Genomic DNA, 21269 nt, shown 5'->3' with positions numbered 1-21269 from the left:
TGCTGGAAAACCAGAGTGGAATGATAGGGTTACCTCCAACACCTTCTCAGAAAAATTTTACTCTTCTTATCATGTTCTTGAAACCCATTTAGCAAGCACTGCTCTTAGAAATATTTTGTGGTCAAGCCAGTACCAATATCTCCTCCAAAATGATCCACATGCTGCAGACAACAGATGGTAAATTCTTTACTCTTTTTTTTTCCTCACAAACAATTCTGAAGAAACAGCTTCATTCTTTTCTGCCAGTCACATTATCAGCAACTTTTTCATTTAGTCTATGTATAATAATGAACTTAATGTATAATAATGAACTCATTCTTGCCAGCTTCATAAATAATCATAAAATACTGAAATAAACTCATAGTTCTAATATTTGTACTTTTAGATACTGCTCTTATTTATCAGTTCGTTACCCATCTTCAGATAATCTTACTTTGAATTTATATAGAAAATAATCTAGTTATAATTTAAAAAGGCAAGCAAGACTCTATTTGTAAGTTTACATGAAGAATTGCTATGGCAAGGAATATATGTTTTGAAGAAGACTTTCAGGCAGTGCTCAAGTGACCCAAGTATTCATTTCTGGTAATATTCAGCTATGGAACCAGAATTCAGCTCTAGGTATTTAGGGTTTTTTGTTTGTTTTTTTTTTTTCCATAGGAGTCAGCCAGCTTTATTTCATGGCCCTAACCACTATGTGCATTTCCTGACATGGTTTCTATGCCAAGCATTTTCCAAGCAATTTCTCTGCTCCTTCTCTGGCTTTCTCTGCCTCTGTTTCCCTCAGCTGTAGATATTTGTAAGTCAGTAGTATTGTCAGTCCCCAGATTCTACAAGTCACTCGATGCAATGAAACTCATGGCTCATCCAGTGCTAGGAATCAAACTCAGGTGTTTTCACATGCTCTCATATGCCCTAAGACCTAAGCACAATATTTGAATTAATTTTGAAAATTACTAGTAGTAGTATTTGGGTTTTGGACCGTACCTGGAAATGCTCAGGAATTATTTCTGGCTTTATACTCAGGAATCACTTCTAGCAGTTCTTGGGAACAATATGGGATGTTGGGGATTGAGCCCAGGTTAGTTGTATGCAAACCGAGGATCGTACTCACTGTACTCTCTCTCTCTCTGGCCTCACAGTACTTGAATTTAAATGTCAGAGTGAGAGGTCAGAGAGCCAGGGCCAGTGGAAAGGGCATTTATATTGCATGTAGTTCAGCTGGGTTCAATCCCTGGCACCACATATAGTTCCCCAAGTTTGCTAGGAATTATCCCTGAGGGCAGAGCAAGGAGTAAGCCTTAAACACAGCCATGTTTGGTACAAAAATCAAACTAAAATTTGGCAAGCTCACAGAATCAAACAACCTGTATGGGGGCCCAAGTATAAGCCGAGTTTGGGGGCTTATACTCAAGTATATATGGTAATACTATATGTTAGCATGAGCTCCACGTGAGCGTGAGAAATCCTTTCCAGCATAAAATATTCGTATTACAAGTCTTCAAAATTTATTGGATATAAAAATTTGATAGAGCTAGAACTATTCTGTATATAAATACATATTTTTAAAAGTTTTGACCAGAGAAATTAGTACAGGGGTTAAGGCACTTGCAGGCTTAATGGGCTTGCCTCGCCTGCAACTCCTGGCCACTAAGACTGTCAGAAAGAAACCTACTCAGACATCTCAACTATATTTCCTTATATAAATGTTTACTTTACCACTCAACAAGAAATATCTACCTATGTCATTCTGCAAAATATATCATGAAAAAAGAGATTGACCTCGATGTCCTTTTTTTCTATCCCTTAGAGACAAATTCTTCCATTTCCTCTGTTATTTGCATTCTCTAAATAAGTAAAATTTTCATCAGATATTTATCACATCCAATTCTTTGACCCCAGAAAATTCAAGTTTTAAAAGTAGGAAAGAATTACAGATAGACATTATTAAGCGGTAATGTCCTTTTCCTAGAAATTTTTTTCATAAAGTAAAACATTAATATAATGACTAAGTTCTGTTTTGAATTTAGACAGATGGCATTTACTCAACAGTGAGAAAAGATTCAGAAAAAAGGAAACAAATGGGCTTTTAAAGAAGAGGCCATAAATGTTAAGAATAATAACGATGGTGGTTAAAGCTTTCTGGGTTGGGTACCTGTTCAACAACAGGCCACAGCACTCTCTGCACTTGGTCTGTCCATGAGGTTGGTACTAACTGTGTTTATATTGTTGTGGTGTGCAATTAAGAAATTAAAATTTCAGGACCGGAGCTATTGCACATCGGGTAGGGCATTTGCCTTGCACGAGACTGACCCTTGTTTGATCCCCAGCATCTCATATGGTTCCCCGAGCCTGCCAGGAGTGATTTCTGAGCACAGAGCCCTGAGCACAGCAGGGTTTGGCCCCCAAAACAAAAATGAACAACAACAAAAAGAAATTAAAATTTTAGTCCACTAGGGCAGAAGCTAGAGTACAGAGGGGAGGGTATTTGCCTTGCATACCAGTTTAGATCACCAACATCACATATAGTCCCTCACCTCAAGGAGTAATTCCTGAGCACAGAGACAGGAGTAACTCCTGCGTAGCACCAGGTGTGGCCCAAAAAACAAAAACAATTTGTTCAGTTCACTACCTTTGTTTGTCCAACTGGTGGGAAATAAATTGTAAAATAGACACCAGTGGAGAATACTTCACCTGCAATCCTGAACTACTTACACATTGTACTAAAAAATAATGAAGATAATAATTTACTGTAACAATTGTGTTGTCAAATAAAATGCATTTAGGTTATAAAAAGACAAAATAGGGGCTGGAGCAATAGCACAGTAGATAGGGCCTTTGCCTTGCACTTAGTTGGCCTGGGTTTAATCCCTGGGATCCCATATGATTCTCTGAGCACTGTCAGGGGTGACCCCTGAGCACTGCTGAGAGTGACACAAAAAAATAAGGTGACCTCTAATTACCATAACATGATAACAGAATAAATGCATTAACAATAAATAAGGCTGAGCCCCTCCGTAATGAGTATGTTGTGTGGGAACTGACTTTTTCTCTTTATAGAGTCAGGTGGAAATTCTAGTTTTGAAATGCTATGAAATTAAAAGCTCATTTAATTCAGGGGTGAAAGCATTAGTACAGAGAGTATGGAGACTGCCTTGCACATAAAACCTTGGCCCTATCTCTAGAAATTCCATATGGTTCCTGAGCTTGCCAGAAGTGATCCCAGAGCACAGAGCCAGGAGTAAACCCAGACATATTTTTCTAAGGGTCTAATATAACTCAATGACCTTTGCTTCAGATTAAACTTGAAAATTTCAAAAGCTAAAACCAATAGGACCATGCCAAAAATATAACATAAAATAAAGGAGCAGCCAGTAAAGAAATCACACACTTGAACATCATTGTGAGAGGTGAATGTAGAATTCTTTTTGCATCATGTAACACAATATTAATTTAATTAAAATTACAAATAATTAGGGAGAGGATCTGTTGGAAAATCCCTCCTTGCTTAGAACTAAAGTCGTACATTTATATTTATTTATGGGTCCAAAGAAATAAAAACAAATACTAGAAGATCATTATAACTGAATACTAACTATATCATATATTTCATTTCCTGGGGTATGATGGAAGAGGAACTTATATAAAATTGTATATCCTATAGTAGGCATACATTAATTTAAATTTACTTTTCATAATATTTTAATATGAGATAGAATTAGTATGGCCACTTAACATTTGAAAATATAAAGCTTCTGTGATGATATTAAGTTGTCTAAATTCACTTCGCTTGTCAGTACCAGGAGGCTGGAGTTAATTTTCTAACTAAATGATCGTGCACAGCTTAATGATTACAACTAATAGACTGCAATTGTCTTCTATAAAGAAAGAAATAGTCCTGTGCAACATTCTTCCTGATTTTAAGAGGTAGAATTCACAAGTGGCATTATACTTGTGTCAGTAGTTGAAATGAAATACTTGAAAATGTTTCACTTTTTACTTAAATAAGTCATAAACATTGAATTGTCCCTATGAAGCCTGTTCAAATAGTGTCATATTTATAAGCTAAAGATTATAATTTTCTCAAATCATTTGCATTTTTGGAACATCAGCTTTCAAATGTTCTTTTTTCATAAGTACTTGACAATAATGTTTAAATGTGGAACAAACTTCCTTCCGTGCATACTATTTGTTTTATTTATTAAATTCAATATTATAAACTAGGAAGTGCTGTAATGATTCAGGCACACTTCTATTATTAGTTCTCAGATCACAGGTTAATCACAGATTAGAGATTCAATTGCTGGTTGAGTACAATTACTGTGCACTGACCATAAAGTTGACCCTTTCTCTCCCATTCATGAAAACTGCAGAAATATGTGACATTACTAGAGCAATAGCCATGCACTAATCTGTACAGAATAATCTTTAAAATTTTTATTTTAAATTTTTATGGAAGTAAAATGCTCTCATTAAAATGCACTAGCATACTGTGAACGTGACGTTAAAAATCACTGTTCAAAATTGTAACTATTCTCTATTTGATGTTTTGCCACTGGCTTTTATTATTTTTTCAAAAAAAGTAAGAATTCAGTTCATGTTTGAAAAATAAAAGTATTCTGCAAAATGAGGTAAAACAGTGTACCATGATAATGTTGCAATTATGTAACTTTGATGATGTTCAGGGAGACTAAATTACCAGCTAAAAATTTAGCCCTGTTTAGAAACCATGTTTTGTCCTTTTCAAGGTTTAAATTTTTAACAAAATTTTGTTGACAAAATTCAAATCAGAAAAAAGAAAATGTAATGTATATTTTAAGTCTTGAATTTTTAGTAAACTTTAAGTAAACCAATTTCATAGTTACTAAAAATTGAAAAAATAAAAAAATGAATGAATACCTTTTAAATTTTCTTTCAGTAGCAACATTTTATTTATAGTTATTAATATATTTTGTTGATTTTTCAAAACAGTAACACTGATTTGTAACATGATATAAATTTTACGTGATATCATTATAATTTCATATTGATATAGTCTTCAAGATGATCACTTCCAACAGCTTTTCTGTGTATCTTATATAAATATTTATCTGTCTTTTAAAAGTTGTCACCATATTTTTTTTACCCCCAAATTCTTAAGTTTTTATGTACTTAAAAAAATTCTCTGAGAGGCCGGAGTGGTGGTGCAAGTGGTAGGGCGTTTGCCTTGTACGTGCTAACCTAAGATGGACCATGGTTCGATCCCCTGGTGTCCCATATGTCCCGAAGCCAGGAGCGATTTCTTAGCATAGCCAGGAGTAACTCTTGAGCATCACCAGGTGTGGCCCAAAAGAGCAAAAAAAAAAAAGCCAAAACCAAAACTCTAACATTAGCTCTAGCTCTAGTCAGTATTGTCAGGAAACTGTACTAAAATAATTTGTGAATATCGGGCCGGGCGGTGGCGCTAAAAGTAAGGTGCCTGCCTTGCCTGCGCTAGCCTTGGACAGACCGCGGTTCGATCACCCGGTGTCCCATATGGTCCCCCAAGCCAGGAGCAACTTCTGAGCACATAGCCAGGAGTAACCCCTGAGCGTTACCGGGTGTGGCCCAAAAACAAAAACAAAAAAAATTTGTGAATATCAAATTAATATCAAAACATTATTTCTAAGAGATATAGATATTTGTAAAATTCTGAGTTTATTTGAAGTCCACAATTATTAAATATACTTATTCTGATAAACATGTTAAATGTTCTAAATTTATGAAGAAATTAATTCAACATAGTAACCTTCTTATATAAATCATATCTTATAATTCAAAGTATCAAAGTTATTTTTAGAGTCCTACAGACAGACTCAAGAAAGGGTATAGGAAGGGATCAGAAAGATAGTACAGGGGCTCAGACAATTGCCTTATAGTCCACTAATCCTGATAGATTCCTGGCAATGCATATTTCTCTGAGCACCTACAGGAGTCATCTGAGCACTGAGCCAGAAGTTCTGAACACAGTCAATAATACCCTCTCTTTCTCCCTCAAATGAAAGAATATAGGAGAAAACAAACATAGATTTCAATCTATTATTTTAAATGTTAATTTATACACATGCATTTTTCTTTTATTTTTGGACCACACCTGGCATTGTTCAGGGCTTATTACAGGCTACAAACTCAGGGATTACTTCTGCCATCATCAACTACATGGAGTATTGGGAATTGAACCCAAGGAGGCCACATGCAAGACAAGTTTCCTAGCAGCTCTACTATTGTTCTGGATGATAGATAGATAGATAGATAGATAGATAGATAGATAGATAGATAGATAGATAGATAGATAGATAGATAGATAGATAGATAGATAGATGACTGATAGATGATGAATAGATGGGTGGTAGATATGCATATATATAAAGATATACTGGGGCCGGTGAGGTGGCGCTAGAGGTAAGGTGTCTGCCTTGCAAGCGCTAGCCAAGGAAGGACCTCAGTTCGATCCCCCAGTGTCCCATATGGTCCCTCCAAGCCAGGGGCAATTTCTGAGCCCTTAGCCAGGAGTAACCCCTGAGCATCAAACGGGTGTGGCCGAAAAACCAAAAAAAAAAAAGATATATATGTATTTAAACTTAATATTTCTCCAGGCTAATGTTCTGAAGGCATAAAGTAACTCAGAGTTAAATTCCTTTTATACAGCAAATATTTTAAGTCATTATAAAAATATTACATATTACATTATGTTAATTTTATCTTGATCTTTTATAGAAGTTCCAGGCTCAGAAGCACTGTAACCAGAAATATCTATAAGCATATGTATAGACACATATTCAATAGCATTTTTTCAATTTTCTCCTATATAGTGAGTGCCTTTTTTGATAGAATCACTTCCAACATTGAGGTTTATATCTATAAAAAATGTTGCTCCTCCACATTGGTGGTGAGATGTGTGTACTGGTGAAGGGATGGGCATTGGACATTGTATGACTGAAAATCAGTCAAGAACAACTTTGTAACTGTGTGTTTCATGGTGATTAAATTACTTTAAAAAAAAAGAGTTTCTGGGGCCAGAGCGATAGCAGGTAAGAAGATTGATTGCCGACCTGGCACCTATATGAGATAATTTACAGCATCTCATATGGTTCCCAAGAGCCTGCCAGGAGTGATTTCTGAGAGCAGAGCAAGGAGTAACCACTGAGCGCAGCCAGATGTGGCTCAAAAACAAATAAACAAAAACAATAACAACACAAAGATTTTTCTCTCCTCATTGGACTTGGCTTTGTCCTCTACTACCAAAGAACTTTAGTCTACTAAAGGGAGAATTACAGATAGCTCCAAAGTTGACTTGAATAATTTAGAAGGCTGATATGAAGTGAGACCTTAGTAAATAGTATCTTTTGCCATACATTTGCCAGCAAAAAAATGAAAAGGAATCTGAACATTAGGTGTTCAGTGAGTTGTGCTTTTGATTCTCTTTAGCATCTTTCCAGAGTTTGGGTTTCAATATGAAAAGTTTTTTCTGGGTCATGGCTGACTTAATTGAAAATAATAAGGGATGCTTATAATTAGATGAAAGGCTCCTGACTTCATTGGTGCAACCTTTGTTAATCAGCAGTTTCCTGTGTACAAATGGTCTGGAAATTGAAAATTATTCAGGAAATTGCTCAAAAACATCAGAGTGGCTCCATATTTTAATGTCAACTAGCTGAAACAATTGTCTTGGAGACATACAAGATCCTGGGGTCAATTCTAAGCTGCCCAAATGAGTTAGAATTTTCTAAAGTCTATTATGTGAAAAGAGGTTGCGAGTTCAATCATGACAGTACTAGCAAGAGAGGCCAATTAATAACCAAAGAAACAAATTAAACTATTAGCTACAAAATCGATTCTCTATGCAAAAGAGAATAGACACTAATAGCTGAAAAGTTTTAAATCCTATTTTGTGGGACTGTTTCAGAGAGTCAATATTATAACTGTGAATGTGGTAAAATAAATCTGGAAAACTTTGAATTATCATTTTCTGAGTTAAGGCTGTTAAATCTCAGGTGAATTCTGGGTAATGTAACTAAACTTAACCAGAGAGGATTTTTCTAACTTTTAAGTTATTAGATACAAGAATATCAAAGTTTGCTAAGAAGTTTGCTGGAAGGATTTATTTAGGGCTATGCAGATCCTATTTTTAATATTAATATATTTATAATATAAGCAATATCTCATATGAGCTATGATGTGCATTTAAAAATTTAGAAAACTTGAGATAAACTGCAGAACTCAAATTCTTGTTTAAAGATCAATATAACTATTATTCTTTAATAGAATTTAAGTCTTACTTCAAGGAATTATATACAAGAACATTTTTATTATAATACTCCATATAATACATTTATTATAATACTCCAGTTTACAAAATTGTTCATAATACAATCATTTCAGGCATTCAAACATCAATCTCCAAACCTTTACCAGTGCCCCTAATCTTCCACCTTCCATTATAAACTGTCTCCATGTATGTACCAACAAATTTACTTTATATTGCTTGTTAAAATACAACGACAAATGTAGTTATCAAAACTTAGATCAAGGGGCCGGGCGCGGTGGCTCTAGAGGTAAGGTGTCTGCCTTGCTAGCTCTAGCTAGGACGGACCACGGTTCGATCCCCCGGAGTCCCATATCCCCAAAGCCAGGAGCGACTTCTGAGCGCATAGCCAGGAGTAACACCTGAGCATCACCGGGTGTGGCCCAAAAACCAAAAACCAAAACAAAAAAAAAAACTTAGATCAAATCAAGGGACCTAAATTTTAACAATTTTTTATATTTTATTTAAACACCTTGATTACATACATGATTGTGTTTGGGTTTCAGTCATGTAAAGAACACCACCCATCACCAGTGCAACATTCCCATCACCAGTGTCCCAAATCTCCCTCCTCCCCACCCAACCCCCGCCTGTACTCTAGACAGGCTTTCCATTTCTCTCAGACATTCTCATTATTAGGACAGTTCAAAATGTAGTTATTTCTCTAACTAAACTCATCACTCTTTGTGGTGAGCTTCCTGAGGTGAGCTGGAACTTCCAGGTCTTTTCTCTTTTGTGTTTGAAAATTATTATTGCAAGAATATCTCTCATTTGTCTTAAAACCCATAGATGAGTGAGACCATTCTGAGTCTTTCTCTCTCTCTCTCTGACTTATTTCACTCAGCATAATAGATTCCATGTGCATCCATGTATAGGAAAATTTCATGACTTTTTTCTCCTGACAGCTGCATAGTATTCCATTGTGTATATGTACCACGGTTTCTTTAGCCATTCGTCTGTTGAAGGGCATCTTGGTTGTTTCCAGAGTCTGGCTATGGTAAACAGTACTGCAATGAATATAGGTGTAAGGAAGGGGTTTTTGTATTGTATTTTTGTGTTCCTACGGCATATTCCTAGGAGTGGTATAGCTGGATCATATAGGAGCCCGATTTCCAGTTTTTGAAGGAATCTCCTTATTGCTTTCCATAAAGGTTGAACTAGATGGCATTCCCACCAGCAGTGGATAAGAGTTCCTTTCTCTCCACATCCCCGCCAACACTGTTTATTCTCATTCTTTGTGATGTGTGCCATTCTCTGTGGTGTGAGGTGGTATCTCATCGTTGTTTTGATTTGCATCTCCTTGATGATTAGTGATGTGGAGCATTTTTTCATGTGTCTTTTGGCCATTTGTATTTCTTCTTTGTCAAAGTGTCTGTCCATTTCTTCTCCCCATTTTTTGATGGGATTAGATGTTTTTTTCTTGTAAATTTCTGTCAGTGCCTTAAAGGAGCCTATTACACTAGCAGGCCAGGGGACAAAGGATTATGATAGGATGCACTCTGGGTCCATTGGAGAGGGAGAATGACAGTGGTGGTAGGAAGGGCCCTGATTCATTGTATATCTGAAATTCAACTATGAAGATCTGTAGATCACATTTGTTTCAATAAAATAAAATAAAAATAAAATAAAACAAAACTTAGATCAACATGTGTCAATTTGAAATGATTGTTCTATTTCTCTATATCACTAAAGTCAGTATCTAAGGATTTACTGGGCTGTGGTCAATGCTAGCTGAGCCTTCTGTAGTACTGTTTAGACTCACTGATGTTGTAGATTTCTGTGTAATTTTCCCACCAGATTTCCTGACACTACTGAATTGATATTACTCTAAGTTATTGATATCCAGGATTTATACTAAAACAAATTTAGTGGCCTAAAAGTTTATAAAGTTAAATTGAGAACCTGAGCCATTTCTGCCATAGGGTGCAGGGTAGGTGTTGGTCTGCAGTAGTTCATGCAGAAAGGGGATACTGCCCCACCCCTTCCTGAGAATTCCACAGAGGGAGGATCAGCCCAGACTGAACTACCAAGGAAGTCTATATAGCCATTAATTTCTTTTGTAGCTTGGTGGAGGTGCAGTCAAATCCCAATATCTGGAATTAGCAGCAGGGGTTACAATGGAGAACATTGCAAAGAAAAATCTTCCAAAAATAGGAAAAGTAAATGATTCTATCAGAATATCTTTCCTTAGACCTAGAGAGATTGTACAGAGGTAAAACTTTTGCATGTGATGGCAGAGTATACTGTCCCCTAAGCATTTCCAGCAGTGATTCCTGAGCAACACTGGGTATGATCTAAGTTCAGTCTCTCCCAACCAGGAAGAAAAAAAAAACATGTAAATTCTCCCCTAACCCACCTATAAACATTTTTGTCCCATTAGCTTTTGTAACAAGAGATAGAAAAGCAGACTTTCATGTTTTGTTAACATTGGAGACCATACTTGGCAGTACTGGGAGATATAGGACACTTTCTGTAACTCCTGGAGATTATATTCACTACTTGGGTCTCCAGAACCACCCAGTTATGCTTGGAAACTATATAGTACCAGATATTAAATACAGACATGTACTGTCCTACCTTTTAGCTGGCCTCCAAAAGAGAAAATTTTTGCAAACTTGTAATAATTGAAGTTTTCTTAGATACGATAACAAAAATTTCAAAAAGATAATTTGGCACATTAAAATCATCAGTCAATGAAAGTGTTAATATGGCACCCAAACTGTAATAAGCAAATTAAACAAAAAAGCTTACCACTAAAATGAGGGGATGGTAGAAAGGGAATCTTGGATCACTCACTTACTCTAGTGAGTGGGTTTAGTTTGGAACATTGGATGCTAAAACTCTATCAATAACTTTGTAAATCAAGGTGAATAAAACAAATAAAATTCAAAGATAGCTTGTGATACATTAAAGTTAAAAGCTCTTACTCTTCAAAAATACCATTAGAAAAAAATTAAAGATATACCAGAAAAAAATCAATGAAATAACATATGAGGCAATGGGTTTTAAAAGAACATAAAAGAGCCATATACAATTTTATGATCAAACAAAAAGAAAAAATGGGCTAAGAGTTTCATTGTCCTGATGACAAAGGACCTCTAAAAATCTGTCCCTCCATAAAAGCAGTAAAAATATTGGCAATTTTTTTCAAAATCAACATTTTCAAAAATTTAAATTATCCCCAGGTTGCAATAATCTATAATTTAAAAAGATATTTTTAAGATTTTTCTAAAAGCAGGTTACTTATAAACACACATAGCAGACAAAAATTCAATTTTGTGGCAATTTAAATAAAATTCCCTTCTCTCAGTTTTGCAATAACCTTGAAAATCAGCTATTGTGCTACTGTTAAAACTTTCCTTACCTATAGCCAAAAATAGAGCAGGTTTGAAGCCCCCACAGAGGCCCAACTTGGCCCACATTAACCTGGATGGTAGTTGCTAGTTAACACCCTCCTATAGTCTTGTCTATTTAAACTTGTTCAGAGCTCTATCAAGGTGAATAATATTTTCCACTTCAACCACCTGCCAAAACAAACAGTAGCAATTGTTTAATTCTGTAAAAGATGACTGTTTAAAAAGATAACTGTTAAATTGTTAAATTTAAGAAATCTAACTCCAAATTTTCCAAGGAAAATGTGAAAAGAAATGAAGGATTTATAGAGGGTTCTGAATAGCTTCAAATGTTCCTATGCAGGATTATGCATAGGAAGAGTCCTATGTTGGAAGAGTCCCCAGTTGCTCATCTCTAATTGACCTTGAGGGTCTACATAGTGGTAAGTGAAGATTATGATAGATGTGTAAACACAGAACTATAGTGATTTGCCCAACATAAGCATACAAAGCTCTTCCAATAAATAGAAAAAAAATTGCTGGTTCCAAGAATTTTTCATCTATTCCCTATCATCAGTATCACTATGATAACTGAGCAGAGACTTAGGTGAACATACATGACCAAGAATATAGATTATATGTATATATAATCTGAACAACCACTAAATATAGAGGTATCAAGCACAAATATTGGGGATGGAGTCTTATTTTAGAGTTTTCATGCTGAATTATTTACATATATAGAGAAATAATGGGCCATATATGAGAAGAAAAGATACACAGGAACATAAAAAGGAAACTAATAAAATATTGAAAATATTGAAAAATGCAATACTTAAATGAAAATTCACTAGTGTCTCAATAGCATATATTGGGGTGGCAGGAGACATTATTCATCAACTTGAATATAGATCCTCTGAAAAAATTTATTTGTGATACAAAGACAAAAGTAGAATGAAAAATAAACCAAATTTTATAAGCTATGTAATATCCTCGGGCATATAAATATACACATAATGACAATTGTGGAGTATACTTTAAGAAATAATGGCTGAAAACTTGCCAGATTCAATTTTAAAATTTTTAACAAAATCTAAGTAGAAAATGCTCAAGAGAGCCACACCTCTAGACAAAACCAAACTCTTAAAAAGAAAATATAATGAACATCTTGAAAGCAACAAGAGAAGCAATTTATCTTGTATAAGAAATTCTCAATAAAATTAATAGCTGACTTCTCAGAAGAAAATATGGTCTTAAAAGGTAGTGAAGTAACCTTTCAAGTTATTGAATTAAAAATATCTCATCCAAGAGTTCTAACAATCCTTTAAACCTGAAAGAAATATTAAGACATTCTCAGACTACAAAGCTTTAGTAAACACATAAAAGTCTTCAACATAGCATGTGAAAACCAAACCAGTAAAAAATACCTTTATAATTTAAAGACACATAAATTATGCTATCAGTTCTAATTAATAGATATTTAAATATTAGATATTAAATGCATAGAAATGAATAAAAGCAAATTTATAAAAGACAAGGACTTTTGGTGACAGACAAATCTATGATTATAAAGGTATATATAGGGGCTGAGAGATAGCATGGAGGTAAGGCATTTGCCTCGAATGCAGAAGGACGGTGGTTGGAATCCTGGCATCCCATATGGTCCCCCGAGACTGCCAGGAGCAATTTCTGAGTGTAGAGCCAGGAGTAACCCTGGCATTGCCGGTTGTGACCCAAAAACAAAAAACAAAAAAACAACAACAAAAAGGTATATAAACACCATGAGTAAATAAAATATATAAACACCATGAGTAAATAAAATATATTTAAGAGTTTGTTGATTTGTCTCTCTGGGTATATAATTGTTTTTGTGCTTTATTTAACATATTAAGTATTAGTAACTTTTTTAAGCAAACAAACTTTATTCCGTCAGCCACAAGTCCCATACTGCCAGAGGAGATGGTCACAAATCAGATTATATAAGGGGGTTATAAGGCGGTTCTAGCTTCTGATGATCTTTAAAAATTATGGCTGTTGTCTAGGGTATCTTCCGACTGCTACCTCGTCCTTTCTAGATAGATTACCTAGTATGACCCAGTAGTTTTGGGCGGTGTTAATGGAAACAGAAAGCCTAACATGAGGACTTTTACAAAATGGCATCCCTCCTTGCTGAGAGCCAAAAAGAAATCTAACATGTGGTTTACAACATGTGATCCTTACAAAATGGCATCCCTCCTTGTTCAGAACCCAGGACCCCACATTCCCTCCTCTTCTAATGGACCTGAGTCAAATCCTTGACTCTGCTTAAGGTTCCTTATCCACATCCCTGCTCATTGGCACATACTGGGACCTTAGCACAAGCATCTTAACTGCACCTTAAGTGCCTAAATAAAGTGGGGGAGGAAATTAATTTTGCAAGGGCCTTCTAAGAGTATCACAAAAAGAATAAACAGTGACCTAGTCAGGGTATCCAGAGTGAATGAGTGAAACACTTCATACAGAGAGGCAGAGCTTTCGTCTCAGGCAAACTGGCCTTCTCCTGCTGCAGCATCTTCTGAAAGACCACCCCTGTTTCTCTTGGGCCATACGTAGTCCACTTTTTTTAAGAACCTAACTTCAAACTTCTCCTATTCTGCATAGCCACTTCTGTTAAGGCATCCAGATCGTATGTACAATCAACAACCTTTAGCAATTTCTGGGTAAGTGTGATCCTAGGCTCTTTTCTACTCCATGTTTAATGGCGGAGCTTACACTGGCACCGTAAGCAGTAATCTCCTCCTTCTTATTTCCTTAACTGATGCTTCCCTCTGGGAAGTAGGTCTGGGTGCATTCTCTTAGAGGCCCTACTGATATTTGGGCCATGACAGCTTTGGTTAACAGCACTCCCAAAACTCTTTCTGAGAGCTCCAACCTTAGCCTCAGTGTTTGGCTCCCTCTTTGTTGCCAGGTGGCCTCCCTGACACATTCTTATACCCTGCAGAAAAAAAAAACTCTCTTTCCCCCACATTTTGGGGGACTCCTTCCTAGACATACATATAATGAGAATGCTCTCATTCTCTATTCTGGGACCCACATCCATGGGTTGGTTCTCATTTTTTTTTCTTAATACTTACACCTAAGTAGTGGGAGATCTTTTGGAGGAGAATTGGAAACCCCAAACAAATCAAATAAGTCAATGTTTAGGGGAGGGATCCCTGGGATGACAGTTTGGCCCACAAACCCACAAATTAAACTTTCTTATGATCCAGCAATACCACTTCTAGGAATATATCTTAGGAACACAAAAACACAATACCAAAATGCCCTTTGCATGCCTATGTTCATTGCAGCTCTATTTACAATAGCCAGAAACTGGAAGCCACCCAGGTTCCTGACAACAGATGAAGGCTAAAGAAACTGGTATATCTACACAATGGAATACTATATAGCTATTAGGAAAAATGAAGTCATGAAATTAACTTATACCTAGATGTACATAAAGGTATTATGCTTAATAAAATGAGTCAGAGGGAGAGGGATAAGCATAGAATAATATCACTCTTCTGTGAGATATAAGAAAATTAAAAAGACAGTGTGGAGATGATATTCAAAGACAATAGAGATGAGGATTAGAAGTACCAGTAAATGGAAGAAAACTTGCCACAAAGAGCAGAGAGTGCAGTTGGAGTAAAGGGTTTACTATGAAAGGAACATTTATATCACCTTTTATTTATTTATTTTTGTTCTGTTTTGGGGCCACACCCAGTGGTGCTCAGGGGTTACTCCTGGCTATCTGCTCAGAAATAGCTCCTGGCAGGCACGTGGAGGACCATATGGGATGCCCGAATTCCAACCAACCACCTTAGGTCGGCTGCTTGCAAGGCAAACGCAGCTGTGCTATTTCTCCAGCCCTATAGTACCTATTATTATCAGTAGTGAAAACCACAATGTCAAAAAAAAAAAAGATAGAGTGAGAGAGAGAGATAAGTAAAACACTGCCCCAGAATCAGATGGGAGAGTGGATATGGGGCAAAGGGCTTTAGGGAAGATGAGAGGGACGAAAACTTGATGTTGATGGCAGGAAATGTGCAGTGGTGAAGGTTGTTATAGATTGTATGAATGTAACAAGTGTAAACAACTTTTCTGTATAAAAATAAATAAACTGGGGCTAGAGAGATAGCACACCTGGAGGGAGGGTTTGATTTTTTGAATTCCATATGGTCCCCAGCCTGCCAGGGGCTATTTCTGAGTGCAGAACCAGGACTAACCCCTGAGAATCACCAGGTGTGACCCCAAAACAAAACAAAAATACCTACATAGAAACGACTATATTTTGAAATAAATATTGTTCATTGCAGTCTTCAAAGTGCTATTTATACATGATTCTGTTATAATTATTCTCCTAATCATTTTACTCAATTCTCTTATTACTATTACACTTCTTTTACTACTACTGTTAATTACAATGACAAATAATACTTAATGAAGCTGTGATACCCACACTAATACATATTAGACCAGTGCTTAAGCCCTTTGACTATGTACTTTTTGTTTGTTTGTTTGTTTTGTTTTTGGGTCACACTCGGCAGTGCTCAGGGGTTACTCCTGGCTCTACACTCAGAAATCACTCCTGGCAGGTTCGGGGGACCATATGGGATGTCGGGATTTGAACCACCGTCCTTCTGCATGCAAGGCAAGTGCCCTACCTCCATGCCACCTCTCTGGCCCTGACTATGTACTTTTTTTTTAATGTGTGAAATCAATCTGCAAGCTCTTTTTACAAATAAGAGTGGCTCACACAGAATTAGGCCAAATCATTTAATGAGTTGCTGAGAAGAAAAAGCCATTTTATAGGTATGAGTAGGTTTCCTTAGCATTTAGAAAATTAACAAAAAATAATGGATTAATTGAGTTTAATTTTTTGGTCATTTTTGTATTCACCACTGGAATCCAATACACACATAGTTTAATATCTTCCATTTTTGAGCCAATCTAGAGACCAAACAGAAGAAAGCTATTGAGGATCATTGAGAAAAATGAGGATACAAGAGTGAAATGTCACTGGATGAAACAGTTACATGACAGAAAGAAAAACCATATCAATGATGCTGAGAATCATAGCAAATTATTGTGAGATATTGCTTAATGGTTTTAGTAGAATGGAAATAATTCTTGACCTCAGAGAAAAGATTATCTCAAGGTCTGGGGCAAAAGTGAAATTGTAATGGATTAAGGAGTACATGGGCAACTCACAAGGAGCACTGTAATATCGGCAGATGTTTTTGGAGATTTGACTGTTACCAGGGGAAGCTCATAATAGGCAATTAAGATGTTTTTGGTACTTAAACATAGAACCTGGTCAGCTTTTAGGGAGACCTTAATATCTAGGCCTGGAAAAATAAACTTATACATCTATATTATTTTTCAGTATAATACCTACTTTAAATTTTAATTTATTTATGCAAGCATTTTAAATATGAGCCACTCTCCATACCATTTATTATAAAATATTTTATAATTTTATATAACTTTTCTATAGCTTGATTCATTTATTTTATATTTTTAAATTATATTCAAGCTAGTAGGCATATGAAAATATTACTGTATTCCTTCTCTTTCTTAAATATCAGTTGTTTATAAATGTTCTAAAAGAAAGAGTAGGCAATTTCTCTTCTTCAAATCTTTATTCTTCTGTCATCAATAATCAGGCAACAAGAGCAGAAATCAATGTGAAAACATAGGGCATTTTATATGAGGAATTCCAAAGAAGCATAAAATAAAAGTATTAGTGAGCAAATGAAATAGAAGGAGAGAACTATAGATCTGTTATTCTTGCTAGAGGCCCAAATGTAATCATCACAGTATAAGTGAAAGAAATATATCTTAATCAGATTTTAATATATTAATATTTAAAAGCAGATAACTTGTCATCTCTACACCAGTTTTCCTTCAATCCAACATATGAGAAGCTGATATCCATTATTATACTTCATAAAGCATAGAAGGATTATAAAATAAGTCTATAATAAAATCTCTTTTCCTATACATCCTCCATTATGATTCACTGGCATGTTAAAGAGCTAAAAATAATTTTGAAGATAAACTTGTAAAACCAGATTTAATTTCTTTATTGTTTCTAACATGAGAAAACTCAAAGAAGTTATTTAATAAATGTTAACATGAAAAATTTTCAACCAACTTTTATTGCTATGCAATTTCTTTTTTAATATAATTTGTTATGGGCACTATTTTATAGTGGAAATATTGTATTTTATTCATTCTACAAAAGTACAAAAAAGTGCAGCAAAATCTAATTATGAGTAAGTAATTTAAGTTATTTATGATGTGAAAGTGAATTATTAGTTAATACTGCTTTGAAAGTAATCCAGATTTCTCTTATTGAAAGCTCTATATGGTTAAAACTACTACTGAAAATCTAGTAGTACTTTAGGGATCTGTGGAAGTGAAAAGTGCAAATGGCTTTGATTCTGCCAAGAAAGGATCCATATGAGAAGAGAATAATTAGTGAAACAGGATCAAGAACTTAAGCAGGAATGATTAAGAAACCATGCAGTGTTGGTCAGCTCTTAAAGAGAAAGATGACAAGGGGGATGCAAAGAGACAGCACAGTGGTAGGACATTTGCCTTGCTCGCAGCTGACCCATAACGGCCCTAGGTTTGATTCCCTGCATCCCATATGGTCCCAGGAGCCTTCCAAGAGAGATTTCTAAGTACAGAGCCAGGAGTAAACCCTGAGTGCTTCTGGGTGTGGCCCCAAAACAGAAACAAAAGTCTACAGAGAGAGAGAGAGAGAGAGAGAGAGAGAGAGAGAGGAGAGAGAGAGAGAGAGAGAGAGAGAGAGAGAGAGAGAGAGAGAGAGAGAGAGAGAGAGAGAGAGAGAGAGAGAGAGAGAGAGAGAGAGAGAGAGAGAGAGAGAGAGAGAGAGAGAGAGAGAGAGAGAGAGAGAGAGAGAGAGAGAGAAAACAATGGGTTTATATAAATACTATTTTGGGGAGAGAAGGAAATTAAGTCAGCTTACTAACCTTCCAAGTATTTTGTAAAATGTTGACAGATCACTAAGAAGAAAAAATAAATAGTGGGAGACTTGAGATATTGGGGGAAAGGAAGTTCACCAACGTTCCTTTACATAAATCAACAGACAAAAAAAAATAACATGTTCCAGTAGTGCTCAAAATTCTGCTAAGCTTGCACAGCTAGGCTTAAAGAATTCAGTACAGTATCTTGTCTTAAGCCATTATCTATTATATATGCAGACAAAAGAAGAAACAGAGTTTCTAATGTAATATTAGAGATCACTGTTCTGCTTAAAAAATAAAAGACATAAGAAAGGATTTTCAACAACACACAACTTATCTGAATAAGCTATTGCAGGTATTTGTTAAATATGTGTAGATGTAGAGAATGAAAAATGAATAACTATATTTTATATGATACTTCTCTCCAGAATTTATTATTAAGATAATGGCAATGGTATGTATATTAGTTTGACTTTACTCAGTGCATAGAGTGGTATTTTGACTCAATGAAATACTAGTCAATCATAAGAAAAAAATGAAATATAGTCTTTCACTACCACATAGATGAAACTGGAAAAATAATGCTAAGTGAAACATGTCATAGGGAAAAACACAAATTACTGGAGGTTTCATTCATAAATGGAATATAAAAAAGCAAAACAAGAGAACAGATAAAACCAGAATTGTGGGAATCCTGGAATTTGAGTGAAAGGTAGAGAAAAGGAATTAAAATGGACAGGAAATCTGATGAACTTGGAGGGACATTGGTACTTTGGTGGTCAGTGTAGTATGGTACTATATTTGGTTGAAGTGTGAAATTGCTTTGCTGAAACTTAAGCAATCTTGTGAAACAACTTTAACTCTAATATACAAAATAAGGTAAAAATAGAATCACCAGTGCATAGTAAAAAATGGCTGGACTTAAATAAAGTTTTGTAGTCACAGTAACTTTAGAATAGAATCATTTTCAAAGGTGGAGAGATAATACAGAAGTTGACATTTGGCTGTTGACATTTTGACATGTTGCTGAGAACTGGGTTCAATTCTGAGCATTGAATATGATCCTCCACAGGAGTGAGCCCTGAGTACTGTTAAGTATGCTCCATCCTCTTCACCCACTCTCCAACAACAACAACAAAAATAGAATGACTTTCCCAAATGCCTTTACATGTATTTTTGTTTGTTGTTTGTGTATTGACACACACATTTATACCAGTTATTTTTATGTCAGTGTTTGTAAAACAAAGTCCCAAAGACCTCTGCTTTTCAATGAGTTTGAGAAATGTATCTAACCTGGTAATCATTTCTCCCTTGATAATAAAAATATAAACACACTAAAATAATTAATGTAGTACTTAAAAAATCATTGGAAGAGAAAATTATACTCAACAGACAGAACTTATATCCTCAATATCTATCAAAAAAAAGCTAACTTCTAAAAAAAGGACATCAAAAAAGAAATTTTAATGAAATTTTAGATAACAAAAGTCACTAAGAAATCTTGCCTATTGCCTTTTAAATTTGTTATGCATAGAGCTCAGGCATAGGAAAGTATAGATCACGTTATCCCAAAATTAACAGAAACATTTGTAGAATCACTTCTCTCCAGGTAATATTATGATACATAAAAATTATATTTTGTTGAAATGTGAAGATGTTATCATTTAAAAAGAACTATTGACATTAGTTTTTCCTTTTCTTATTTCTTGTCTTTTGGGTTACATCCTGAGGTGCTCAGGGGCCATCCCTGGCCCTGAGCTCAGAAGTCACTCCTGGCAAAATCAGCATATGAGATGCTGGAATTCGAACCATAGTCTGCACTGGGTCGGCTGCTTGCAAGGCAAACGCCCTACCGATATGCTAACTCTCCAGCCTCTTATTTTCCCTTTTCTATCATATGATGGTATATTTTCAGTTTTTATTGAAGGAGTATTTACTTTTTATATCATTAAGCACCTACCATCAGGGACCAGAGCAGTGGTGCAAGCGGTAAAGCATCTGCCTTGCCCACGCTAGCCTAGGATGGACCCCAGTTCATCCCATATGGCCCCCAATCCAGGAGCTATTTCTGAGCACATAGCCAGGAGTAACCCTGAATGACACCGGGTGTGGCAGAAAAACCAAAAGAAGGAGGAGGAGGAGGAGGTGGAGGTGGTGGAGGAGGAAGAGGAAGAGGAAGAAGAAGAAGAAGAAAGAAAGAAGAAGAGAAGAAGAAGAAGAAAGAAGAAGAAGAAGAGAAGAAGAAGAAGAAGAAGAAGAAGAAATCTACCATCAAATCATAAGAAAAGCACTAAATCACCATTAAGCAAATATGGAGAATTTATCCAGAAATATAAAACTCAAGAAATTCTATCCTTGGAAATAAAGTTTTATGAGGCACAAAAAAATTTAAAATACTAAAAGGGTTTCTGTTTTTTTGTGGATAAAATAATCTATGAATTGGAAGGACTTCAGTTTGCATTATAGGGAAAAGAGTGCTCAGTCCAAACCATTGTAATGATTCATTTGCCATCACTCCTCTGTACTGAGAACATAAAAGCAGAAAGCAAAGCTGAGATGTAATTGCTGACCAGTATGCTGTGTGTATTGAAAACCAGA

This window comes from Suncus etruscus, chromosome 18, assembly GCF_024139225.1.
Source record: "Suncus etruscus isolate mSunEtr1 chromosome 18, mSunEtr1.pri.cur, whole genome shotgun sequence".
Classification (NCBI taxonomy): domain Eukaryota; kingdom Metazoa; phylum Chordata; class Mammalia; order Eulipotyphla; family Soricidae; genus Suncus; species Suncus etruscus.
This window is presented reverse-complemented; position numbering follows the sequence as displayed.